The sequence below is a fragment of the Acomys russatus genome, chromosome 3 (genome assembly GCF_903995435.1).
Source record: "Acomys russatus chromosome 3, mAcoRus1.1, whole genome shotgun sequence".
NCBI classification, from domain to species: domain Eukaryota; kingdom Metazoa; phylum Chordata; class Mammalia; order Rodentia; family Muridae; genus Acomys; species Acomys russatus.
Window position 1 is genome coordinate 25643248 of NC_067139.1, and position 25273 is coordinate 25668520.

Consider the following 25273-nt stretch of genomic DNA (forward strand, 5'->3'; position numbering starts at 1 on the left):
ATGTGAAAAATTCAATGAACTCTGAATATAGATGTGTCCATTTCTTCTCTTATAATGTACTCTTTCTAGCTCTTTGGAACAATTTATGCTTGAATTGCCTAACAATAAAAAGGAAGTGGATTGAGAATGTGATAACTTTATAATCCAAGGTCTCAAAGTGCTCTTCCAAGCACAAGCACCAGCACCATGATCCTTGCCTTCAAACACTTCATGATAAATGCAGAATTCAATGTGGAGAGTAAAGAAGATGAAAGAATATAAAAATAGAATCTCTAGAACAAAAGACTTAGGGGTACCCAGGCACTGTGGCACTCGCCTGTAATCCCAGTACTCAGGGGAGGCAGAGGCAGGTGGATCTCTGTGAGTTCAAAGCCAGACTGGTCTACAAAGGGAGTCCAGGGCAACCAAGGCTACACACAGAGAAACCCTGCCTTGAACCTTCCCCCGAAAAAAACCCAAGGCAAAACTAAAGAAAAAGTAAGACTTAGGGGCTTTGATGTATTCAGTGACTGTGTTCTCATACATCATTTAAGAAAATCAGTCAGTGATCTCCATTTCTTGATACAGGGGTCTAAAATGGAAGCAAAAGAATTGGATTGATTATGCCCACCAGGTGGGACTGAATTGTGATGACAGCATGTAAAATCACCCACTAAATACAACAGGATGTCAGCCACATAGGTTGGCTCAGTGCCATAAGGCCTGATGCTTGGAGTATCTGTATTTTTCTTTACTAAAATATTAAATTCTACATACCTAGTCGAGGCCATCAGAACAAGGGAGGAACATAAGCTCTTGAAAGGTTTAATGAAGTAGCTTGGGGAAGCTAAAGTAGAAATCGTTTTCAGAGGCCACAGCTGATACCCAACCAGATGTTCAGATGAGTAGTATGGTCAACACGAGATTTTTTTTTTTGTCAATTGTTAGCTGTTATTATGGAGACATTTATACAGGAAATGAAGTCATGTGTCTTGCCCTTGAAAAACTTACAATAAGGAGAATTTATAAATATCACCACCAGAGACCTAAACTGGACAGCAAGAGACTCATAACAGCGAGGGATGTATCCATACCAAGGACAGATGTTCAGGTGACTTAGGACTTAGGGAGGTAAGAGGACAAACATGAGCACAGAGTGACTGGAGCTGGCAGCCACCATGTTCTGACTGCCAGGACACCCAATATATAGCAGGCAAAATTTTTCACATGAATTTTTTTTTGAGTCAAAATCCAACAGTTTTATACAGATAATCTTGAGTTTGTCATTTCAAGAGAAGACCAGACAGAATCTCAGCCAAGAAAGACACACTCCTAACAGCTGCCAGTGGTCATAGAGGTGTATTCTCTCAGGTTCAGTGGTCACTACATTGTCCATTGCACTGACCCAGTTTTTAAGGAAATGTTATAAAGACCATTGCCCAACATGATACTTATGGGGCTGGGGATGGGGCGGGGGGAAGCTTGAAGAGGAAATGTGAACTTTACAACAATTACAAGAATTGTTGCTGGAAACATGCTTGCTACCAGAATTCTGCTTTACATGGCAAGACTTTGCATGGCTTAAACCTGAGCAGTTTGCAGTGTCCTACATGACAGCCTGACTTCTTCGGGCCTTTACCCATCTCTCCAGCACATCCAGGAAGGGTGTCAGCCACATCTTAAAGGGGAATAATTTGTCATTTTAGCAGGTCACTAGTAATCACCATCTACTGTGGGTATATTATTAAGCTCACCATCTCAGAAACAGAATGATATAAAAATGTACCTCACCAAAGGTGGGGGGCGGGGCGTGGATGTCATCAATGTAAAGAAAAATGTTGTATTGAGTTTAAGATTTGCTTTGCATTTATTTATTCAGCTAATCAACAAATATTTATTCAGATAAAATGAGCCAGTCTACGTAGAGTGGCTAAATCGGTGGCCAGTTTGTGGGACCTAATTCAACTAAATTACGTGTTTAATGTCTCTTTAATCAAGTATGTGTTCAAATAATTGCAGGTAGCTCTAGAGTCTTTCTATAACTATATTTCCTTCCAGACATTAAAAAAAAAATCAATACTATTATATAATCAGAGGCATGTCACAAAGTACTGGTAAGGTTTAAAATTTAACGATGAAGCTGTGTTCTGACCCCCCAGGCCACATGATACCAACTTACGGTCTAAAAAACAAGGCTGTGCTTCTAGTGTTCCTCTAGGGATACAGAAGGGGAGCCTGATGCCAGCGAGCCTTCCCCTGATGTACAGTAGCCACGTCCCTGCTTGGACAGAAGTGGGTTATTGTCCACATTTACTCTTTCCCTTGCCTCAGCTATAAAATATGAGTGGCAAGCACACTGGTCCATACCTGTTGTCCGTCTCCTTTAAAGGCTGAGTCCTTGAGCCTCAGATTTAAGATGGGCCCTGATACCATCCTGAGGTCATGTCTTTTTTTTTTTTTTAAGTCTGCTTTTAAAAAAATCCAACCCTGAAGTTAGATGTAGCCAAGACATAGAGCAAGCAGATATAAGTAAATATTGAAGGCTCAAAATGGGCTGGAAGTGGATGTCTAATGAAGAGGGTGGGGAATTCTGAGAATCATCTGCTTTTTGGTGAAAAGGGAAACAGAGATGTTTTACCTCTGAGTCTCGTTGTCTCATTCTGTCACCCATGACTGTAACTGCTAAACGTAAATCATGGCAATGGTGTTGTGATAAGGAGAGTACAAAGTCTAATGTGCTCAGAAGAGGTGAGTGAAGCCTGGGAGATGTTACTGATCGTCTGAGTTTATTGGCAATGACTAACCCTCAGCATCCTATTATGTCAGGGGTACTCTACCCATCCTCGTGGTATTTGGGCATCTGCTAGGAAGGACTTGGGCATCTTAGTATGCCAAAAAACATCTATTTTGTTATTTGAGCTTTCATCGCTCAGGGATTCTTTATCCTGTTTGGTCGGCTATATAACGGCCATCATTCATTCTTGAATTCGTTTTAATAATTTTACACAAAAATAACCAAAATATATATTTAACATAATTGATGTCATATTCTCCTCTGCATATGAAGGACCTTGGGCTTAAAAGGGGTTAAGTCACAGAGCAAATTTATCCTGGCCTTCCAACTTTAAGTCTCATGACCACACTTTAGGCCTTGTTCCCCTTTGAGGAGTCTCGAAGATGCCAAGCTTCCTAAAATAACTAAGAAACATCTGCCTAATCCTTTCAAGTGTTATGTTTTCAAGCGTTTCATCAAGCTGGAGTCTCAGAGTAACCTAGAGAGTTGATGTTGATATCCTTGAACCCCACAATTTCCCCCTACTTATTTCCTAACCACGGCTGCCACTTGGCTCAACGACACTGCCATAATGGATTACCAGTCCCCACTTACTATTCTTTTCTGATGGTTTTAAGTTCATTCTTTGCCTCGTGTTTCTGTCTTAATCCATCTCTATGCATTTCTCATAAAATCCAATTTTAATCCAATAGGATACAAGGCCACAGCCACAGAACAGACATTGGCTTGGTGGAATTCACAGAGCTCTGGAAATCTCACTACAGAGGCTGTCTGCCTTGCCAAGTTCACTCATTAAAAACATGCTTACAGTATTAGGCCCAAAATGTGATTAGAGCCAGTGGAGACCAGCAAAACTTTTACAGAGGTGGCGTCTGAGATCCTGGGGAAGCTGCAGCAGCCAAATGCGCTCCCTTAGCTGCTTTGCCTCGTGTGTGTGTGTGTGTGTGTGTGTGTGTGTGTGTAACCTTAACTCAGTTACTAAAATATAATCCCATGGGCAAGCACTAACCCTGGTCCACTAGAACTTGATTTTATGCACAATGTCACTTGTCAATTCAGTTAGATATGGCATGAAGAAGGAAGTGTCCGTGTAATCCGTGGATGTGGTCCTTGGAACAGCAGCCTTACCCTGTGAGCTTCTAAGGAATGCAGAGTCTCAGGCTTGGTTCCAGACCTACTCAATGAAAGCCTGCATTTGAATAAAGGCTCTCTCAGTGTGATTTCACGCATACTGAGCTCTGAAAGGTGCTAGCTACCAGGCCAATGCAAGTCTTATGTGTACCTGTAATCCATAATGCTCGGCTTACTGGAGGAAAACATTTTCTTAGCCATCTTGGCCCTCTCTTCTACACCTTGCCAATGACTCCCAAAAAACTTCCCAACACTCTGTCCCTCATGCTGCTTTTTTTAAGTTACCAGGCAGAAGTGTGAGCCTATTAACTCTTGCCTTCTAGAAAATAGGCTTATAGTATTTATATTGTTGTTAACTTTGGATTCAAAGTCATACCAGAATCACTGAGACTGCTAGTCCTCTCCAACCACTCCAGTTTGGACAGCCAATCAATTAAATCAGAAGAAAATATATAATACAATGTTTATAACTTACTAGTATGCAAAAAAATTGTGCCAGCAAAAGATTTTGTTAGATTTTCTAATGTAGTTTGTATTTGGGGGCTCACACTTAAGGGATGCTGGAGTGAGCATAGAGAGGAGCCTGAAAGGTGGAAAATGGTCAAACCACCCTTTGTTATAACCATTATACTCTTCACACTGACCAAGGGGATGACCTGGTACAAACAAAGATGATACTGTCTCTGCTCTATGTAGTTGGTGACATGAAGGGAGGAGGGAGAATTGTGTTGAGCTGACTCCAAGGCCACCAGCCCTACTTTGGTTTCTGTTAATAGTGCTTTCTGGCATTGGGTTTCCCTCTCCCTAACAGAAAGAAGATGGTGAAGGAGGGCAGACACGTTTCCACGGTCCCTAGAACAAAAGGGCACCCAAGTCACACCGAGTATAAGCTATGGTGTGTCATGGTCATTATGTGTATGCAGGTATGAAGTGTACCCATGTCTTTGTGTGAGTCTGTCTGTCTGTCTGAGTATGTACACAAGTGCACTGGAGGTAGAAGTGGTAACTAACAGTAGGCACACATGAAGTCATGATGTCTACGTTTGTTCCTGATTCCATTCCAATGGGTCCTTCTTCCCACACTCGCCGAGACCACACCTGCCAATCCCTCATGACCCTTCCCACCGCCAACCTATTGCTGATCTCTGGGCTTCACCACGACACTACTGAAGTCCCATCTTCCTTAGCAGCACCTGCCTCACCCTGATGCTTCACTTGAAGAACCCAGAGATGTGTGAGATGCCCTTCAGCTCACCTGCTGCATTGAATGCATCCACATATCCTATCCACATAGCTCTCAGACTATACCAGAACCTGAGGCAGCAGCTTACTGTTTCCTCCCACTGTGCAGACCCATCTTCTTTGCTGACTGTTGAGATGCCTCCTCACTCATTCCCTCAACAGCCTTTGCTTTCTTTCTATTTTTCTTATCCAACTCCCAGAAAGCGAGCTGTGTAAACTCTAACTTGAATCATGGAAGTAGTTTCTCCAAAATATTCCAATGGTCTTTCTTTCAGCTTAGAATAAAAGTCAAAGTTCTTGCCATGGTCTCAGGCCATAGCCATGTGGTCTCCAGTGATCTTCTTACTTCTTGTCCTACTCTTTTCTTACTTGTCCAGGTACGCGGGATTCCTGCAGTAACTGGGCAGTTTGTCATTATGATCAAATGCAGAAGAAGAAGTATTTAAAATGAGAAAAGGAGGCGTTCGGCTCATTGTTTTAAGGGTTTCACTGCATGGTCAGCAGACTCTGCTTCTGAGCTAAGCTGAGGCAGAGCACCCAGGGGGGAGGAGCTAAAAGAGCATGTTGCTCACAATCATGGTGGTCAGGAAGGAAAGAGAGAGAGAGAGAGTGTGTGTGACAGACAGCATGAGGATAAATGCCTGGGATAAGATATAGTCCCTGAAAGTAGCCTCTTGCAATGACCTATTTTTACAGTTCTTCTCAACCTCCTAGAGTTTCTAGAACCTCCCAAACAGCATCATTAGCTAGAGGCCAAGCCTTCAACACATGATCCTATTAGAGTGCACAGTCTATAATCAAAGAGTAGCACTGGCCTTCTGGTCACTTCTTGAACTCACACCCTTCCCCCCCGCTCCCCCAACACACACTCTGTATGGTCACAGTTTTTTGCCACTGGTCACATCTCACATTTCCTTTCTCTTCATTTTGCTTGGGCCCTGGATACACTTTTCCTACACTGCCCTCACTTGTGCTTTTTTCCCCCTTTCTACTCTTTAACTTTTTAATCTTAGTACCAACTGCTACTCTGTACCCCATGCTCTTCTGTGACGTGTCTGTTTCCTCAGTGCTCTGTGTCAAACATGCTACAACTTCACAGACTTGAGAGGTGCACTTCCACCCAACTGTCCTTGCCCCACGACCCTGCCTTCCCTTATGGGCCTAAGGTTTTTTGGTTTCTTTAACCATGTTCTAAATATTGACACTAGGGTGTCATATCATTACCATAACTTCAACATACTCTGAAATAGAGCTCAATGATTTTGCCCAAAATACTGGCTGCTTTTTTTTTTTTTTTAACCTGTCTGTCTTCATTTAGTGGAACTCACTGTGTGTAAATAACAGTTACCTGAAATTTTACCCTTCCCTCAACTATTTATCCAATTGTCAGGTAATGTCATAGGGTCAACTTTTTAAGAATCTTCTCACATTTCTATTGACACTTCCTTTACCTCCGCTAGCTCAGTGGCCCACACTTTTAATACCCAGGCCTCAGAAGTATGACAGCAAAGTTCACCTAGGCTATGAATACAAATCACACGTGTTTGAATCCAAGCTGTGATCTTCACACTGTGATCTTAAACAGGTCACATGACGTATCCAAACCTCAGCTGCCAGGTGCTGATCATAATGGTTCCTATTTCATAGTTATTGGGGGGATTAAGTGAACTGATATGTAATAAAGCACTAGTGATGGTCCTGCCACTGTGCACACACCATCGTCAACAGTGCTGAATATTATTTTTTCCCTATAGCTTTCTGCTGTGTCTCTCGATTCTTTAGAGCTTCCGATGACATCTCTACTATTTTCCTGAAATGCTGTCTACCCGCCACTCTATTCCCGAAGATCTCACATGGTTGTCCTTGTCTTTCATTAACTTTAAAAACCCTCCCCTAGGTGGGAATCAACCTGGGTGCCCACGCCTCGTTCTTGCCTTTTCTAATGTCATCTGCACTTTAGTCTCTATTTCTAAGTATGGCTTAGAGTTATGGGAATACAAAGGGAAGGGAAGCGGGTAGGGAATGTGTCTCAATGGTCACAGATACAATTTAGCTGCAGATGTGTGTGTTTGTTTCAACCCCAGCTGTGTACCTGGAAACAAGTGACAGTCTCTCCAGCTTTGGCTTCTTCATCCGTAACAACTCAAAAGGAACATGTGTGCATGGAGTGGTTACGAGTACAAAACACACTGTTGCAAATTGACTGGTTTTTGGCCTTGTTAGAATGAGTCTGTGCAAATAAGCACATGAGTTAATGGAATATAGCGAGCATACTGTACAATGCGAGCCTGAAGCAGGTGTAAGCAGATGGAGCATATGTAAAGGCGCCTGGAATGTGCTATGTGAGGTGCCCAGAGGTGTGCACATCGATACAAGGGCAGAGTTGTCCTAAGTCAAGCTAGCTTGTTTCTTGGCTTTAATTAAAACTGTTGCCTACTTCTTTGTGCTCATCCAATCCTATCTTGCCTTCTGCCTTAGTTTGTGTCATAAAACAACATGACCAAAAGCAACTTGGGGAGAAAAGGGTTTACTTCATCTTACATTTTTGTAACAGTCCATCGCTGAAGGAAGCTGGGACATTAACTCCAGGCAAGAACCTGGGTGCAGGAACAGAAGCAGAGGCCATGGGGGAACACTGATTGCTCCCTAACACTTACCCAGTGTGCTTTCTTATCCAATCCAGGACCACAGCCCTGGCCACAGAGGGATAGACCCTCTCACATCAACCATTTACCAAGAAAATGCTCCCACAGACTTGTCTACAGGCCAGTCTTATGGAGGCATTTTCTCAACTGAGGTTCACTTTTCTCAGATGGCTGGAGCTTGTGTCAAGTTGTCAAAAAAAACTAACCAACACACTTTCCCATCTTCAAATCGCAGCACTCATTTGGACATTTGAGAGATGCCTCCCCACCTTCAAACAAAATTCTCATCTTCATAATGTTTATAACACCTATTGTTGAGACTGCTGAACTTAAGATCCATAATAACTCTCCTATGTTAAAAGTGTGTGTGTGTGTGCATACTTTGTTCAGCTGAGCTATGTATGCTCTTGAGCACAAACAAACAAGCAAAAACAATAGTCTTCATGGTCTCTTAGCATGTAGAGCAGAAATTTCCAAACTTCAGACCCCCAAAGGTCATGATTTTAATATAAAGTGTGGGATGGAAAAGAACCCCAGCCATGCTGACTGGTTAAATGAATGGCATGCACTCATGAGCATCTCTCCTCTGCACACAAGTGTTGCACAACTCTCTGCACTGCTGGGCCTCTTGTGGCCAAATTGAAACTCACCACGCAAGCCATCTCCAGCACTGCTTTTGCAGCCGGTATGGCGTTGATTGGTTTGAAGCGTGTGGGGTTTGGTTGTTCCGCACACAAATTAGCATTGCTTCCTCTTCAGTGGAAACATTTAAAGTGAGTTTAGAAGAAACAAAGGTCCAGCAAAAGTCTCACTATGAATAATACATAACGTATTTTAAAATAGTCCCCAAGAACTGCCTGCTCTTTCCTCCTTTGCCAATTTTGACTTGGGTCTATATGGATTTTATTAGTCAAAAATGAGATGCATTCATGGAGCCCCAACCTTGCCTCATTATTTATTTCAAAGTACCACCTACAGAGACTGTGACATAATATAGCAATCCTCTTATAATATTTAGGTGGCCTCAGCTAACTTGAGCATTCTGCCCAAACATATGACAGAAACTGCCCTCTCCTCAATGGATGCTGAAATAACAACAATGGACCCTGTGTGCGCTCTCTGTGTAGTCATTATTGGGGAAGAGGTCATTCTTGACAGGGCTTGAAGATCTATTCTCTAGTAAGCTTCAGGCACCAAAGATTCCACGATTATGTGAGGGAGTTTTGGTTCACAGCCTGAAGAGCTTGGTAGAAAAGGATCCAAGCCTTGCATTTTAGACACCCCTAGTTAGGTTGACTGACTTGGCAACTTCTTTGTACTGCTGACTTGACTCCACCTCAGGCTTGCATCTGACCAGGAGGTCCACAGCTTAGCATTTTATTTACCAGTTAGGGATGCAGTGAGACCAACACTGGGGCTCGACAGCTCCACAAAATTGTTCTTCACACTCTTCCTTGGGCATATTAACAGAATACTAATTATGCCGTGACTCTGTTTGCAGAGCATCTGACTAAGCCCCATTATTGGACCAAAGGCATTGTCAAAGATCAGACTGACCATCTTTGCTCGGATGATATTGCCTTGTGAAGGGTTGCGTATCTTCAGATGGTCAGTGTTTTGATGGTAGAGAAGCTGACATGTTAAGGACAGATGAATGAACATGTTGGTAAACAGAGTGTCCATATATCTGCTTTGAGGAATATTTTGGCTAAAGCTAATAATGGCCGTTTGCTCAGGTGGCTGAAGTAGGCACATACATCTTTTAAAACTGATTTTAAAATGTCCCCAACTCCTCTTGATTACCTTTGTCTGTGTGAAGGGGTTATTTTTGCTTGTGAAGTCAGATACATTTAACCTTTCTTGGAGGTGACACTATCAAATGGGTTCAGATTTGTACAGACAACCACAACAGCTCCCATCAACTTGGCCTGTGGACCTATCTTTGAGGCATTTACTCAACTGTTAACTGACATAGGAGGACATAGCCTTGCTGTATAAGAAAGGTAGTTGAGCAAGCAAAGGGACAGGAGCCAGTAAGCAGTGTTCCTCTTACTGATTTTTGCTTCTAGCTCCTGCCTTGACCTCTCTCAACGTTAACCTAGAGAACCCTTTCCTCTGCAAGTTGCTGTGGACAGTGTTTTATTACAGCAACAGAAAGCAAACTAAATCACTTTTGGTAAGAGCACCATATTTCTAAGTTATAAGCAGTACAGTTTTTAAAATAAAAAATGTAAGTGCCTTGAATTATCATATTTGATTTTTATTTGGAAGGATTGTTGATTCTGGCTTAAGGCTTAAGGCTCAGCCCTTGGAGGAGCTGGCTGCCAAGCTCGAAGACCTGAGATTGATTCTCAATGTGTTGTAGGATCAAATATTCATGTTAGAAAAGCAGAAAGGTCTTGCTAGATTTATGTATCTATGTGTGTGCACTCATGTGCATGGAGGCCAGAACAGCTTGTGGAAGGTGGTTCTCTCTTTCCACCATGTGAGTCCCCAGGCTGAACTAGGCTGTCAGGCTTGGCAGTGACCACCTTTCCCTGCTGAGCCATCACACTGTCCCCAGTTGTCGCTGGTTTTTGTTTGTTTGTTTGGGTTTTTATATTGTTTTAAAATTTTTCAATACAGGGTTTCTCCGTGTGTGGCACTGGCTGTGCTGGAACTCGCTCTGTAGACCAGGCTGGCCTTGAACTCACAGAGATCCACTTGCCTCTGCCTTCTGAGTACTGAGATTAAAAACATGTGCCACCACTATCTGGCTATTTTGTTTTACTTTTTTGATTTAAAGAATCATATCTTTTAGAATGTTTAGCTAGTAGCTTTGATATTAGTTTTCATTGAACTATTCCAACATTTAGTTGTTTATATCTAAATTTCTGCTATTCTATTTATTCTTCTCAAAAAACTCCTTTTTTGGGAGGGGGGTTTTCGAGACAGAGTTTTCCTGTGTAGCCTTGGCTATCCTGGACTCGCTTTGTAGGCCAGGCTGGCCTCAATCTCAGAATAATTCACCTGCCTCTGCCTCCCCAGTACTGGGATTAAAGGCATGCCTGGCTTAAAAAACAAAACAAAACAAAACAAAACAAAAAAACCAAAACAAACAAACAAAAAACCAAAATAAAACCTCTTATACCTTGTTATTTAGAAATTATTGAAAAAGGGATTGTGGATTTAGCTCAGTGGTAGAGCACTTGCCTAGCAAGCACAAAGCCCTGGGTTCGGTCCTCAGTTCTGGAAAAAAATAATTGAAAAAGAATATTCAGTTTTTATTTGGTTGAAATGCACATGCTATTTTAAAATCTAGATTAACAGTTTTGTTTTGCCTTTCCAGCATTTAGAGACCTCATCTCACAGATTCATGACTTAGAGGTCTCTTTCAAGAAGTTTTTGGTGATTCTGAGCTCTGATCCTGCCTCACTCTGAATATCTTCCTATCTTCTGCTCTTTGAGTTTGAATCTGGCATGTCTAAGTGTCCATGTGTACTTGTTAATGCTTCATATTGATTCTTGGATACGATTCTTAGATGCGATTCTTGCTGTCTTTTCTTATTTTTAGAGATTTCTGCACTGTAATGGTTTCCTAATATGTGCACATTCTAGTCCAGAATTTTGAATTTGTATCTCCCACCTCCTTTCTAATCCCCCTAAAGAAAATATCATCTAAATGGTCATCAATTCCTGAAGGGCCCAGGAGAAACACAATATGTATTTTATTAAGATTTTTCTTGTGTAGAGTGGAGACAACACTTTTTTAGGAAAAAATAGAAATTCTTATTATCCGAGTAAGAAATTTCAAGTTTGTGTCATACTTGAAACTATCAAAGTTGTGGAGGGCTGAGAAGTTTTACCTACTTACAAATTAACAAGATGGCCTGCAACCAGCTCAAAATTATTGGCCAAAAGCACAAGACCCATGGGACACACAGACTGAGCTTGGAGCTAACAGCAGTAGGAGTGTTTAGAACGGAACTTGTGTGTGTGTGTGTGTGTGTGTGTGTGTGTGTGTGTGTGTGTGTGTGTGTGTGCTGTATCCCAAATACCAGTTTACACATGACAAGAAAAGGCCAAGTAACACATACACATGTGGTGGGTTGTACCAAAAGGTGGCCTCTTGCTTAGGGAAACCAACTCTTTCTTAACAGGCTAGTACATCTTACTTCTGGAGTAGAGAAAGACACTGTTTCTTTTGACTTTGATGTAGGTAATCTTGAACAAAGGCCTTGCCTTTGCTTTTAAGACAGGACACAAGACAACTACAAAAAACTGTCTCCAAGTAAAGACAAGATCATCCGTGGTAATCCAGTTTAAACCCCATGTAAATTTCTCGGCATTGTAAGTACATGTTGTTTTTTTGTGTTGTACTGGAGCTCTTACAGTGAATGAAGCATAAATTTATTTCTGTCACATGATAATAGGATCACTGGATGTTTTCAGGAATTGATCTACTACGTATGGACTATTCAGTGAATGATGAGGGAGTTCTGATATTTAACCGATACACACAAGTACATTTGCATCATTTAGCTTTTATAATGCCTTCTCCAATCCAGTAGGGATTTTCATGCTAGATTATGACGTTTAAGAGGAAAGAGCTGATTAGAATTCAGTTATGCTGTGTTTCTTTGGACATCAAACCCAGGGCATTAAAAATGCTGGATAAGTGCATTACAAGTCAGCTATTTCTTGCTATAAAGTTTTATGCTTTCTCTTATTATGTAGTTAATATGAAGTCTGTGTGTGTGTGTGTGTGTGTGTGAGAGAGAGAGAGAGAGAGAGAGAGAGAGAGAGAGAGAGAGAGAGAGAGAGAGAGAGAGACAGACAGACAGACAGACAGACAGACAGACAGACAGAGGTGTAGAGAGGTAGAAACAGAGAGAGACAGAAAGACAGAGAGAGAACCCATGCTTTTACAGGTATTCTGTGCCCTCTTTGCTCCATGTTATTTCAGTAGAAAATAGCAATGCATTTTCCCCCAACAAATTAATGTTAAGACAGCTAGATAGTGCTTTGCCTGGATGTTTGCCACATGCAAAATCCATGAACCATTAAGCTAACATGCAAATTCTGATATTTCATCACCAGCAACATTTACGGCTCAAAACATAGATCTGCTGCTTCCTGGCCTGGTCAGTGATGGTGAGAGATAATAAGGCTGAAGGAAATTTGGGTTTTCAAATGACTTGGATTGTACTCATATCTGGAACACTGCTTTTACCACGTGTTCTTTTCAAAATATAATCTTTTCCTCTTTTTTTTCATTGCCAGGAATATGAATATGAAAGCATTATTTCTGATAAAACATCACGTGGTTTTCTGTTCCTTGTTCAAATCATCAGTAGTGATTTGGATTAGTCAGGCCAAGTCTACACGTTTTCTTTGTACGTTCTTTTGGCTTTTAAAGTTCGTAAGTACATATATTTATGCATATTCATATGCACAAACATACAAAGCATTTTTATTGATTTACACTTGAAATCACATCCTGAGCAGATGTTTTTTGTGCCCAGGACTTGGAGAGGTGTTCGTAAGTACTGACTTTTGAACCTGGGTATGTTTTACCAGCCCTTAACTGGGAGAGGGCTAAATATCAACTCTAGAATCTAGGCACTGCTTGATTTAAAGTTGAAACTTGGCACCATGTGCCTGGCTATTATTCTTGGAGTTCAAACAGGTACATGTTTTTGCAACTCTTTTGCAAGCTCCTCTGTGGCTTTTCCAGGATTGGAGTCTGAATTTGCTTTCATAGCTCTTAGCAAGGTATACTAGTTTTGAGATCCATACATGTTTTTCTGTCCACTAGAGGCTTATTAATGGCTTATGTAAAACTATAGCATATATTTACTGCACTTTTCTTTCCCTTGCTGCTTGGGGCTGTGATCTTTGAGCGGCCCCAGAAAGGGCACAGAGAGTTAGCTCACATGCAGGCGAATGCCAATCAAACCCTTGATTCCATTTCAGCATTTGCGTGGAATCAACGGACGATGGGCATATAATGCCTGTGACTACCTGTGCAGCCAGGGAGAAGGGAAGAGAAGTGAAATGCTCTTGCATGTTGAGGCAGTTACGGATGGCTATGCCTTAAAAGAGTGGGGCTGGATGAAAAAATAGGGAAATTAAATTGAAGCTCATATGCAATAGGAGAGCGTATCAGAAGAACATTAAAAGATCACTTGATTTATATCTTGTAACTTATTATTTTGTAACTATGATATAAGCTGTCTGAGGCTTACCTATCCTGGGATGATCCCTGAGCAGAAAGTAACCCCGAGTCACAAAATGGTGATGATGTGACCTAAATTCAATGTTACAGAGTTTCGGGAGCAAGTTTTCCTTTGCTATTGATTTATGTGTAGTCAATGCATAATTCTAAAACCTAGCTATCTCCCTTTGTTTGTGTTAGTTAGCTAGTATTACCACAGACTAGATGCATTAGATAGTAAAATGTATTTCCATGTAATTCTGGAGCCTTGAAACCCAATGAGCTAGTTGGCAGGGCGGATTTCATTCTAAATCTGTGTTCCTTGGCTTACAAATGCCACTATTCTTCCATTGTTTCCAAGCAGTCTTTGGTCCATGCAAGCACATGTGTGTGTACAAATTCCATCTTGTAAGGGCACCAATCGAGCAGGATTTGAGCCCACTGTAAAGACCTCGAGGAACTGGGGGTTAAGGCTTGCAAATATCTGATAATATGACCCAGTCTGTCCCATAGCATTGTTGGTGGCAGGGTTAAGTAGGGAACACAGCTGCAGATAATTGATCAGGTAGGTGTGCATGTGGGAGCAATTAGCAAGACAGCAGAGCAAGGAAATCAGGTAAAAGATTTTAAAGGCTCCCATACGTATATTGAAAAGCATACCAATGCATGTAATCATCCGAAAAGCAATACCAAATGCATGTAATCATCCTTGTACCTCCTTAGTCAACCATAAAGCCACCATTTTAATAGTTACGAAATTGCAATTAATACATCAAGAAAAAGTAAAGTGTTCCAAAGAGCAATACGGTAAATCCTTTAGTAAAATAGATGAGAGCTTGAGTGCTATACCATCACATGGACAAGTCAACTAAACTTGAGAATTTGTTTATCATGTGTATATTGAAAATAAAAATTACTGGTGCAAACACTAGAGATAAAAATAGTGCTGCACAGATGTCTCATAAAAATATATATACTTCACAGAGAATGAGGTCTTATATCCAACAAAAGCCATACAAATATGAAGTAAGGCTTACATGTACATATGAACCCTTAAAGAAAGAGAGAGTTTACGTTTTTAATGAGTATAACTGTAGTAATCTTTAAAAGTTGTCAAAGAGAACTTAGTCAATATCAATGACTTTCCTAAACACAAGAGTCAATGTAAAGAACACACATGGCAAAGCATCGTGGGTGGTTAAAATAATGAGATGAGATGGTTCAGGGATCACTGTGGAAGAGAATGAAGAAGGCAAGTGCAAGGCGGAAGCAGGAAGAAGGCATGTGAGGTGCTGTCTTCAGGATGTGGCATTGCCATTACAAGTTACGGCCTCACAGCAGCTGCTGTTACCTGGGCTGAGCCGGGCTAGACTGGGTATTCTAGCAGGTAACTGTGTATTTGGGAGGGCTCATGGGGCATTACCACTTCTGGTTGAACTATTCAGAAGTGGTGGGTTCTGGGGAAGTGAGGGCTGTTACCTTCAGGTGTGTACCAAGTGGTGAGCCTACAAGGCTCCCAGGCTCCAAACCCATGGCCGCACAGACTGTGCTCATGGAAATCAGAGAGTCACAACGCCAAACAAAAAGGAAAGGAATGCATATGGGGAAGAGACGTATGATGGGCAGAGGAGATAGAGGAGCTAGGAGGGAGATAGGCAAGGGTGAAGGTGAGCGAACAAATATGTTCTATACCTGCAGGAAACTGTCTAAAAGCAAACTTATCCAATCAAACCCATAATAACCAGATGAGGACCTTCTCAGGAGGATCAGTTATGCAAGGATGAAAGATAGAGGAAGGACATGAGAATGGAGAGTCCTGCTCTTTAAATTAAAAAAGTAAGGTTCTTGTTCAGACATTGCAATTATCTTAAACATGGTTTTTGTTCTCTGATTCTCTCTCCACAGCTGTAAAATAAGTGGTATCATGAAGTTTTAATTGTAGAATTGTATGCAAGTTTATTGCTCTCTCCTATGCCCTGACTATATAGAAGTTTCTTTAGCCTTCACCAGTTTGTGCGGATACAAAAGGTAAGAATGAGAGATTTTTCAGGAGCCTGCTCCCCAGCTGTACAACTCTTGCCATAGTGACCGTGACTTTTTTGGTTAAGTCTTAGGTATCTGCTCCCTGAAGTCTGACTTCCAGGACAACACAGGACTGTCACATCTAAATCTCATAATGGGCAGGTTGTTGTTTTAGATTGTTAACAACTCAACAAGGCATAGGCCCTTGCCTTAATCTTCCAGGGGTGTGTCAATCTCTAGCATTCAGAAGCAACCAGAAAAATTTGGCAAGTTGCAACATGCACGCACACTGCTTCAAGAAAAGGGCGAACCTTTAAAATCTGGACAGCTAGGGAGACCCAGTCACCTCATCCCTTCTTCTCTAAAGCCAAAGGGAGAAAGTCCTTGTCTGTACTCTAGACACACCATTTTCCCCTTATTTGAGATCACTAAGAAGCTACAATCATGCATTAAAAAAAACCAAATGGTACAACCCCTGCACCTAAAGTAGCTGAGGACTTAGGGTAACACCAGGTTGATTAGAGGTGTTGTCCCTCAAAACCCTAAACCCTGTCAGGCAGAATATGAAATCTCAACCTTGATGGGCATCTAGACTTGAGAGTGAAAGTAATGACATAAGTGTATTCTGGCCATTTCTAGAAAAGAACTTGAAAAGTACAGGTTTTGAATTCACAAAAGTCAAACTTAAACCATCAGTGACTGAACTTGTTGTTTTCCAGCTCCCCAAACCAACCCCCTTGTTGTCTCACTCAGTCTGTACTGCAGCCTGCTGTAGTCAGTAACTAGCATTTGCTGATGCTTTCTAAATATTAAAAAAGAAAAAGAAAATCTACCTTCCCATTTCATTATCACAACCCAAGTTAAAATTCTGTCTGCTTCTAGTCATAACAACCTCCAGTCATCTTTTCCTCAGTCATTTGGTCATAGGGGTAGAATTCAAACACAAGTGTATCACTGCTTTTCCTACAGCTTCTCTGCATCTCTGGATTTCAAGCTCTTAAACTCTATAGGGAGTATATATAAACTCTATGCAGAGTGTATATGAAATCCGTTACCTGACCCCTTAGACATGGTACTCTGCTCACTGCCTTTCCACTGTCTGTGTTCAGCCTTCTGTTCTGGCTTTCAAATGTACCAGAACTAAACACCAGAACTGTGTTTATTTAAATGTTACTCCTTTCAGCAAAAGCATCATCCATACTGGACAGTTTATATCCTCCTCTAGTGAAATTTTGTTGACTTTCTGGAACAAATGCTAATGATGTTCATGTCTTTCACTGAATATTGAGTCATCAGACCCAGTATTTTGAACCTGGGACTTTTCAATGGAAATGAAATTCTAATTTTCTTTGTTTTCTTTCTTTCTTTCTTTCTTTCTTTCTTTCTTTCTTTCTTTCTTTCTTTCTTCTGAAATTTCAGGAAATTTATTGAAGAGCTTAAAAACAACTCCTAAAAGATTGGCTTTTCCATAAAACTGTAGCTACAGGATGCATTGCGTCTATTATGTTAAAATGTGCATTAGACACAAATTAAAAAAAAAAAAACATGAAAACAAGCCACCATTCTTTAACAATTAAGCAAAGATAAAATGCCTAAGGAACAACATGGATGATTTACAAAGGATGGGCTCTTTAAGAATTCTTTAAAAAAAAAAAAAAAAAGAGCACAGTGTTCAGTTATATACACTGACATGAACCTTTGGCACTAGGATTTAGAGCATTTTGTCATAGAGCATTAAAACATATTATAAAAGTGCGTAGTGTCAAAGGAACAGAACCACCAGCATTCAAAAGCAGCTTTGTCAAATAGGCAATAAAACACTCTACAGCGTGTCTTTGTTGTCCATCACTGAATACACTGGTAGAAACTTTGAAATAAAAAAAGAGAAAGAAAAGAGGATCAGTGACCCCTTTTATTTTCTCTGTTTAAAATCAAACAGAAAACAAACAGCAACTCTGTTATACACTAACGGTCTTCAAAGTATATCATTTGTACAAGAGAAGGACTAAGAACCAAACTGTGTACAGAGATCCAAGCATGGGAGGGGGAGAGAGGGAGGGGAGGGGTGGAGGGAGGGAGGAGGCACCCATCATGGCTTTCCGATGCTACTAGGGAAGAGCCACTTCATTCATAATCACCGTCATTGAGCAAAGGTGCAGAAGTCTTCATCGGGTATTTGAAGCAATCATGTCAATAGTGCAGTAGTAAAGCAAAGCTTTTCTCATCTGTTAGTGCATAGCCCAACATTGCTCCAACTCATACAAATAATCTCAGTAAATGTAACACTCCATACACCCAGGACATGGGTGCATCTGGGGGATCCAAGAGAATGGCAGCATATTGTGGTCTCTCTAATTTGTAGAGGCGCTGAGTGCCCAGCATCACATTGAAGCACTCCTTCATCCTTGCCACAACCTCATTAACAGCATATTCCTTATTATCTGTATTATTGTAATTTGCATAATCCTCCAAAATGGCAGGAAGATAAAAAAGCTGTTTTTGTCTGTTGATTCAAGTCCCAGTCATCCACAAGCCATGGTTTCAGCTCTGAAGGAATCCTTACTTTAACTTCAACTTTGACCATGAATTATTTCTTCATTTTTCAACTGCAGGATCTACCTGGGCTCTTTTCTTCCTAGGAGGCTGAGGCGTCTCACTGGTCCTGCCACCATCTCCATTTCCAGCTGTTTTCTGCTTGTTCTTTTTTTGTTTTCATTTTAGTATTCTTCTGTTGCTGATCAGATGTCTTGTTTCCTGGAGTAGCCCCTCTCACCTTGCCCTCTGCATACTGTTCCTGATTGGCCTTCTGAAGTTCTCGATGTTTCTGCATGTTGGTGTCCATGTACTTGAGCACTCTGCTTTCTGGAACCCATTTGCCCCAATTTTCATTTCAACAACTGTAATGGATAATGTATTTCACTTGTTTGTCCTTTATGGCGACCCTTACACACTTTGGTTCATAAAGAAGAGGCCCATGAAAGCACAGCACTTGCTGGCCCTCCTGGAATTTAGGCTTTGGGTCCTGCTTGGGCGCCATTTATAAGAGATTCGCCGCCTCCTCCTTCCCGCACCACCCATGACTACCACCCCTTACTTTCTCTCTACCCCACCCAACTTCCTAATTTTCTTTCTTAAGGAAGCAAAAAACAACCTTTACAAGGCAGCAAACTGTTACTCTTTCTATAATCTTCACACCCGACCAGGCAAAGTTTTGCTAAGATAATTGACTTATAGGTCCAAGTTCAGCAACAAAAGAGAAAGAGTGTGGCAGTTGTTTGACAAGCTTGCTCCCTGCAAAGTGTTTCCCGGCCTAGACATACACACAACCATTGCTGGGTTTGGGCATTAGCAGCAAGGCATGGAAGATGAGCTACTGTCCATGGTCCTGATATACAAAGATACCCCCATGACATGGCAAGTTGTGGCCATGCACCTTCTGTCCTATTTTTATAGTCCCCCATCAGCCAAGGATTCTACCAACATGGCTACTTCTGGTTTCTGTGAGTCAATGTTTTGGGTGATTTTTGTAATGGAACATTTCTTCCTAAAAGACGTACTGAGGTCCTAAACCCTAGGACCTGTAACTATGATTTTGTTAGGAAAGAGTGTTTGGAGATGTAACTAAATAGAAGGTCAAATTGGATTAAGATAGGCTCTCACTCAATGACTAACATTGCTATATGAAATTAGAAATTTGCTTATGAACACACAGAGGAGAAAGGCCAATTGAGATGGAAGCTGAGGTTGGAACAATGCATCTAAAAGCCAAAGAGAGTCAAGAATGGCTGACTACCACTAGAAACAAGAGACCAGGAAGGTTGTAACCCCAGAGCTGTTACAGAGAGACTTTAGGACTGTGTGTGAGGTAGACTCATTTTACTTTGGGATGACCAATGCATAAAACTTTGTTATGGTACTCCTATCAGACTAAACCAAGAGACATATATGTTAGGGGAAAAGGATCAGAGCTTTGGGTATTTTTTCCTGTGTGTTTTGTTTGGTATTATATTGTACTGTGTTGTATTGTATTGTCTTGCACTGCATTGTTGGTTTAGTTTTTTTTTATGTAGTTCTTTTGTAGCCCAGACTTGAACATATGATCTTTCTGCCTCAGTCCCCCAAGTCCTAGGATATATTTATTTGGGTGGTAATTTACAGCCTCAAACCTTAACTACTCATCTTCATTTAGGAGCTAAGTTTTAACAAGAAAAGCCATGAAAGTAGTAGGGGGATTTGAGAAGAGGAGTTCCACCAGGAGAAGAAAGGGGTTAGAGAAGGAAGTTGAGAGATCTGTGGAAAAATGACTACATTCATTAAATTAATGAATGAAATCGTCAAACAGTAAAAATGTGATTTAAAAGAGCTGGGGTTAAGTGTTTGCATCGTCACACTAATGACTGACTGTGAAGGTCCTACCTCAGGCTTCACGTCTAACCTGCCGGTACGTCGCTATTTCTGCTTCAACTTAGTCAGAATGGCATACATCCTCCAATTGGGGCAACAAGTAGCTCAGCGTTGTCTGAGACTACACTGGTAATTCACAGGTGGTTTGTGGGGATGCCATTTCCTTCTTGCTATATACTTCGTTGTTGTATACTTTTGAGAGTCGGCCATGGTTAATCACTCTTCTTTCTGTTATAAGACACAGCGAGGAGAAACAAGGCTAGGAGTTATCTCTTGAGATGCTTGTTGCCCCATGTCCCTTTTGCACTAGAGGAGAGAGTATGATCAAGCAGTGTGGGAGAAAAGGGACTACAAGGGCAGTATACCACACTGAGCCAATTGTCCAAGTCCCTTGAGACTTGGAGCCTCACGACTGAGCTAATAACTGGCTATTTTCTCCCCTTGAGCACACAGTCAGCAGCCAAGAAGGTTATCTTCATTTGTCATCCATTGTGTGTTCTGTTTTGTTATTGAAAAGTAAACACAGATTCCTGCCTTTACTGACTTCTTGTGTAGGAGTGTATGTGACCAAGAGGCATGTACCCAGCCCTCTGATTACTGATGTTATCGACACATCCTATAGAGGATGCTCTTACGAGTTTCCTGTTTGTTCAGAACTGTGTGTTTCAGTCCCCAGACAACACACTTGGGAAGGCAATGCTGACAGGCTGCACGTTAACTCACTATTAGCATCTTGGTATCTGATTCTTAGATAGTCTTTATATTTTAAGCGTGTGATGTTTCCCTCATTGTAATTGTCCTATAGACTTTAAAACACAGTGCCTCTCCCAAAGTAAGCACAGATAATATCTCTACAAAATGACTTTCCAAAATGGATTTTCTGGGCTCATTTGTGAAACCAATATTTAAGATTGTTATATAGAGATATGGATTTTAGTGGAATTTCTGTCAGTTTAAAAAGTATTATTAGAAATATGTACATAAGCCGGGTGTGGTGGCGCACACCTTTAGTCGCAGCACTTGGGAGGCAGAGGCAGGTGGATTGCTGTGAGTTCGAGGCCAGTCTGGTCTACAAAGTGAGTCTAGGACTGCCAAGGCTACACAGAGAGACCCTGTCTCAACAAACAAACAAACAAAACAAACAAAAAACAAAAAAAGAATTATGTACACACATACACACACACAATGTGATGGTTCATGTCTGGACTCTCGTATTTATAAGGCTAAGACAGGAGTATTGAAGTGTGTTGTAGGCCAGCCTAAGATACAGGATGAGAGATGTCTTAAAAGAAAAAATTAATAAAAAAAGAAATTTGCTTATTTCTTTTCTGTATTTGCAAATAAATAGAAATATCATAGCTTTATGTAAGTTTTGAGACAAGATTTTATTATTTAGCTCAGACTGGCCTAGAATTCACTATCTATCATATCTGGTTCCAAAACCATGAACTTTTTTTTAACCAGAGTAGACCAACGTAGACAGTATTCAAAGGTAATTGACTTTCACATGTAGATGTCAATCTAGACTGAGAGAAATAAGAGACTTTCCTGATTGCCAGGAAAGCGCACCTCAGAATGAACTTACGTTTTACTTTGTTATGGTAGAGTTGACCAGCCTGGTGTGGAATGAATATTTATGAGAGTTTGATATGATTTGGACATAGAATTCTAGAAAGGCACTCAGCAAAGCCAGGCTCAGTGATTTTCATTCAAACACATTAACTTTTAGGCTGTATTTAAAGAAGCATAAAGGCCATATTATTTTACTCTAGTTCTGGTTTCACCAACTCATTGATGGGTTTCCAAAGATGTTGAGTACATATTTCCATATTTCAACTTAATGATTGTTTTTGTTACTTTATGATGGTTTAAAAAGCTATGTAATTCAGTAGAAGCCACACTTGTTTACCCCCTGGGTAATGCTATGCTGCACAATTATCTTCTGTGACCAGGCTGGTAGTTATGACTCCCAGTCATTCTAATGATCAACATAGGAGGAAAAGAACACTCCATGGAGCACTGTGTTGCTATACTCTGAAGTTCACTAATGTGAAAGCATACCGTACGATGGGCTTCTCAGCTTGTGATGGGTCACCATGGAAGCACCTCATCCTGAGAGACTTGGGTACCACTCTCTAAGAACACATGGAGGATCTGAAGTGTGTCAGGCAAAGCAGTACTCATCCACCTGCCAGGCAGTACCTGCATTAGGAGACTAAAAGGCAGGTATTAAAACTACCTTGCATGTGGAAAGTAGAAAGCACAGTTGTATCAAGGAGTCAGAATTGGTCCCTAGAAGGAGCTGGAAAGTACATTAGCTCTGTACCACCATAAAAAGAGTTTAATGTATTCAATACAGTCCAAAAACAGGGTGGGAACTTTTTCCCTTCAAATTCTCAGTCTGCAGAACCTGGGTGGCCACCCTACTTAACCTCTCTGACACTCTTTCACTCTAGCTTCTAATTTGTTGTCTTCTAGAGAATGGAGTCACAAGTGAATGCCAAGCATTCAGTCTAAGATGAGCTTCCCAAATTCCAATGCATTTCACATAACTTAATCTTTCTGAAAGAGCTTGTTCTTTTATGCCTGCTTTGCAGTTGTTTATTTTGCCCTGTTTATTGTTCTTATAGAAATAATTCTTTCGAGTGAAAAAAAAATCAGCTATTTTCACCAAGCAAAGAACTGCAGACTGAGTGTTCCGTTCCCAAACCTTGGGGGTGATGCATTATTGTAATTCCCTCTAGCCAAATGTACAGTTTCTCAATGGGAAACTATTACCTTTACAGAAAAACAAACCCATGTAAGAATGCATGATATCCTATTTTCAGAGACATGATGAAAGTTCTTTTTATATATTTTTAAAAGAAATATATACATAATCACCTATAAAAATAACGAAGTCTCAATGGATCACTAAATCTATATTATGGCCCCAATGTGCATGTGAGGACAATTTATACTCACTTGTGATACATATATGAATTTCATTGATATTAACAATAAATGTTGATATCTTTCTGAGAATAATGTGTCTTTATTTAGTGGGGTTTGTAAATCACCCTGGTTCACAGTGAGAATGGTTGTGACTGTCAAAGTTTATATATAAAAATTAATGTATATAACCCATTATTGGCCATTCATATTATTGTTGAAAGGAACAGACATTAATAATGAATCAAAGTGGCAGGTATAGAAGTAAACAGCAATAGGGACTTTTAAAAACAATTATTTATGGACTTATTAACATTCAATAAAACTGAAGATTCTAAAACATGGCTAAAGTTAGGAATGCTAAGCTCTTACATTCATTTCTGCACAAAATTGCTTTCCAAATAGAACAAGTATTTTTACAACCTCGGGGAAGTTATCCAGAAATCAAGACAGCTCCACTAATATGGTTTATTCTAACTAATATATGATGTTTTAATTAAATGAATTTTTCCTATGAAGGTAAAATTCCTCACATTTCCCCCTTATGTAAAAACTGATTGAGAAAAAATTTAAGACATCATTTTGCCCTGTCTAAATCAACTTGAGATTAATGATTGTGTGAGCTTCATTCTTCAAGTATTGGGGATGGGAGGTTATTCTTACGTATGAACAGAGAAATTGACCTTTATATTGATTTTCTGCTTATTGTTTAGCTTTGCCCATTAGCAGCTCAAAGAGAGGGAGTACTTAAAAATAGGAGGGAAATCTTTTGAGAGAATTGCCGAAAACCAGTGGACACAGAGGCTGATATTTATTATCTGTCACTTTGATATTTTAGCCTCTAAAAATGTTATTTCTTGTGCTTAATTTTTATTGATAAACATAATTGTGTTTAATTAAAATCTACAGTGCATTATTTGTACACTGGCCATTTTCATAAAATTTCAGTGTATTAAAAGTAGACAACTTAATTATATTCTTTGTGGCTGGAAAAATACTGGAAAACTTTACCAATGTAATTTTATACTAGTAATGTTATTTTAATCAAACCAAAAATAAAAATTTGTTCTTGGTTAAGTAGGTGTCTGAGGGGACTATTGGGGGCTCATTTCAATACTTGAGAGTATATGTGCATCTAAAATTTTTTTATTATAATCTTTCCAAATTTAAAAGTGATGTTGAGTTTGGCAATTTTAGTAGTTTCCTCAAGCGAACAAGGGTGTCAGGAGTACAGCTAGGACTCAAGCAAGACCATCTAACTATATCCTCTCTGTTTTTGATGCTCCCCTGTGGAAATTGATCCATCCCATTGGCAGACTCTCTTCCCTCTGTGTCAGGTTTTTTGAGGCTGAGAATTAGATCTGTTTTCCTGGCTACCTCATCTTTTTCTACACACAGAAATATTTCTTGACTGTTGTCAAGTCTTAATTTTCTAGATCAGACATGTCACCTGAGCTCTCTATTTGTATGTCACATGTATTAAAGCTATCTCACATTTAAAGATTTATTTCATGGATTTCTGTGCAAATACGATCATACTATCGGCTCCAGTGTTTCTGTCCTAATGTATGGCACCTGTGTAAGCTCTCGTGTTGTGAGCCAGGGAGCTACGCTGAATTTGTCTTCATCTCTGTATTTGACCTATTACTATGTTCCATTAAAATGCTCCTTACATGACATTTGAATCCATCTAGTCTACTCTCTGGCTCCAGCTCCAGTGCTAAGGAACAGAGCTGTGGAACCAAAGGAGGCTGATGGTTCATTATCCGTGGCTATTCTGGACCTTCTTTTCATTTTCTGGGTCCATATGTTCACAACTAAACCCTGTCATAACCTTGCCTTTCTTGAGAGAGAGGGCGGGGGGGGGGGGGACTGTTCAGTGTTATGAGAGCAAGAATGACTTAGGGCTTTGCCTTTCCACACTAATGT

The 25273-nt window shown here is 40.5% G+C and overlaps 1 pseudogene; it reads right to left on the bottom strand.

Moving 5' to 3' along the window:
- Positions 1-18133: 18133 nt before the first annotated feature.
- On the bottom strand, positions 18134-19046 carry LOC127186973 (mortality factor 4-like protein 1; annotated as a pseudogene).
- Positions 19047-25273: the final 6227 nt, after the last annotated feature.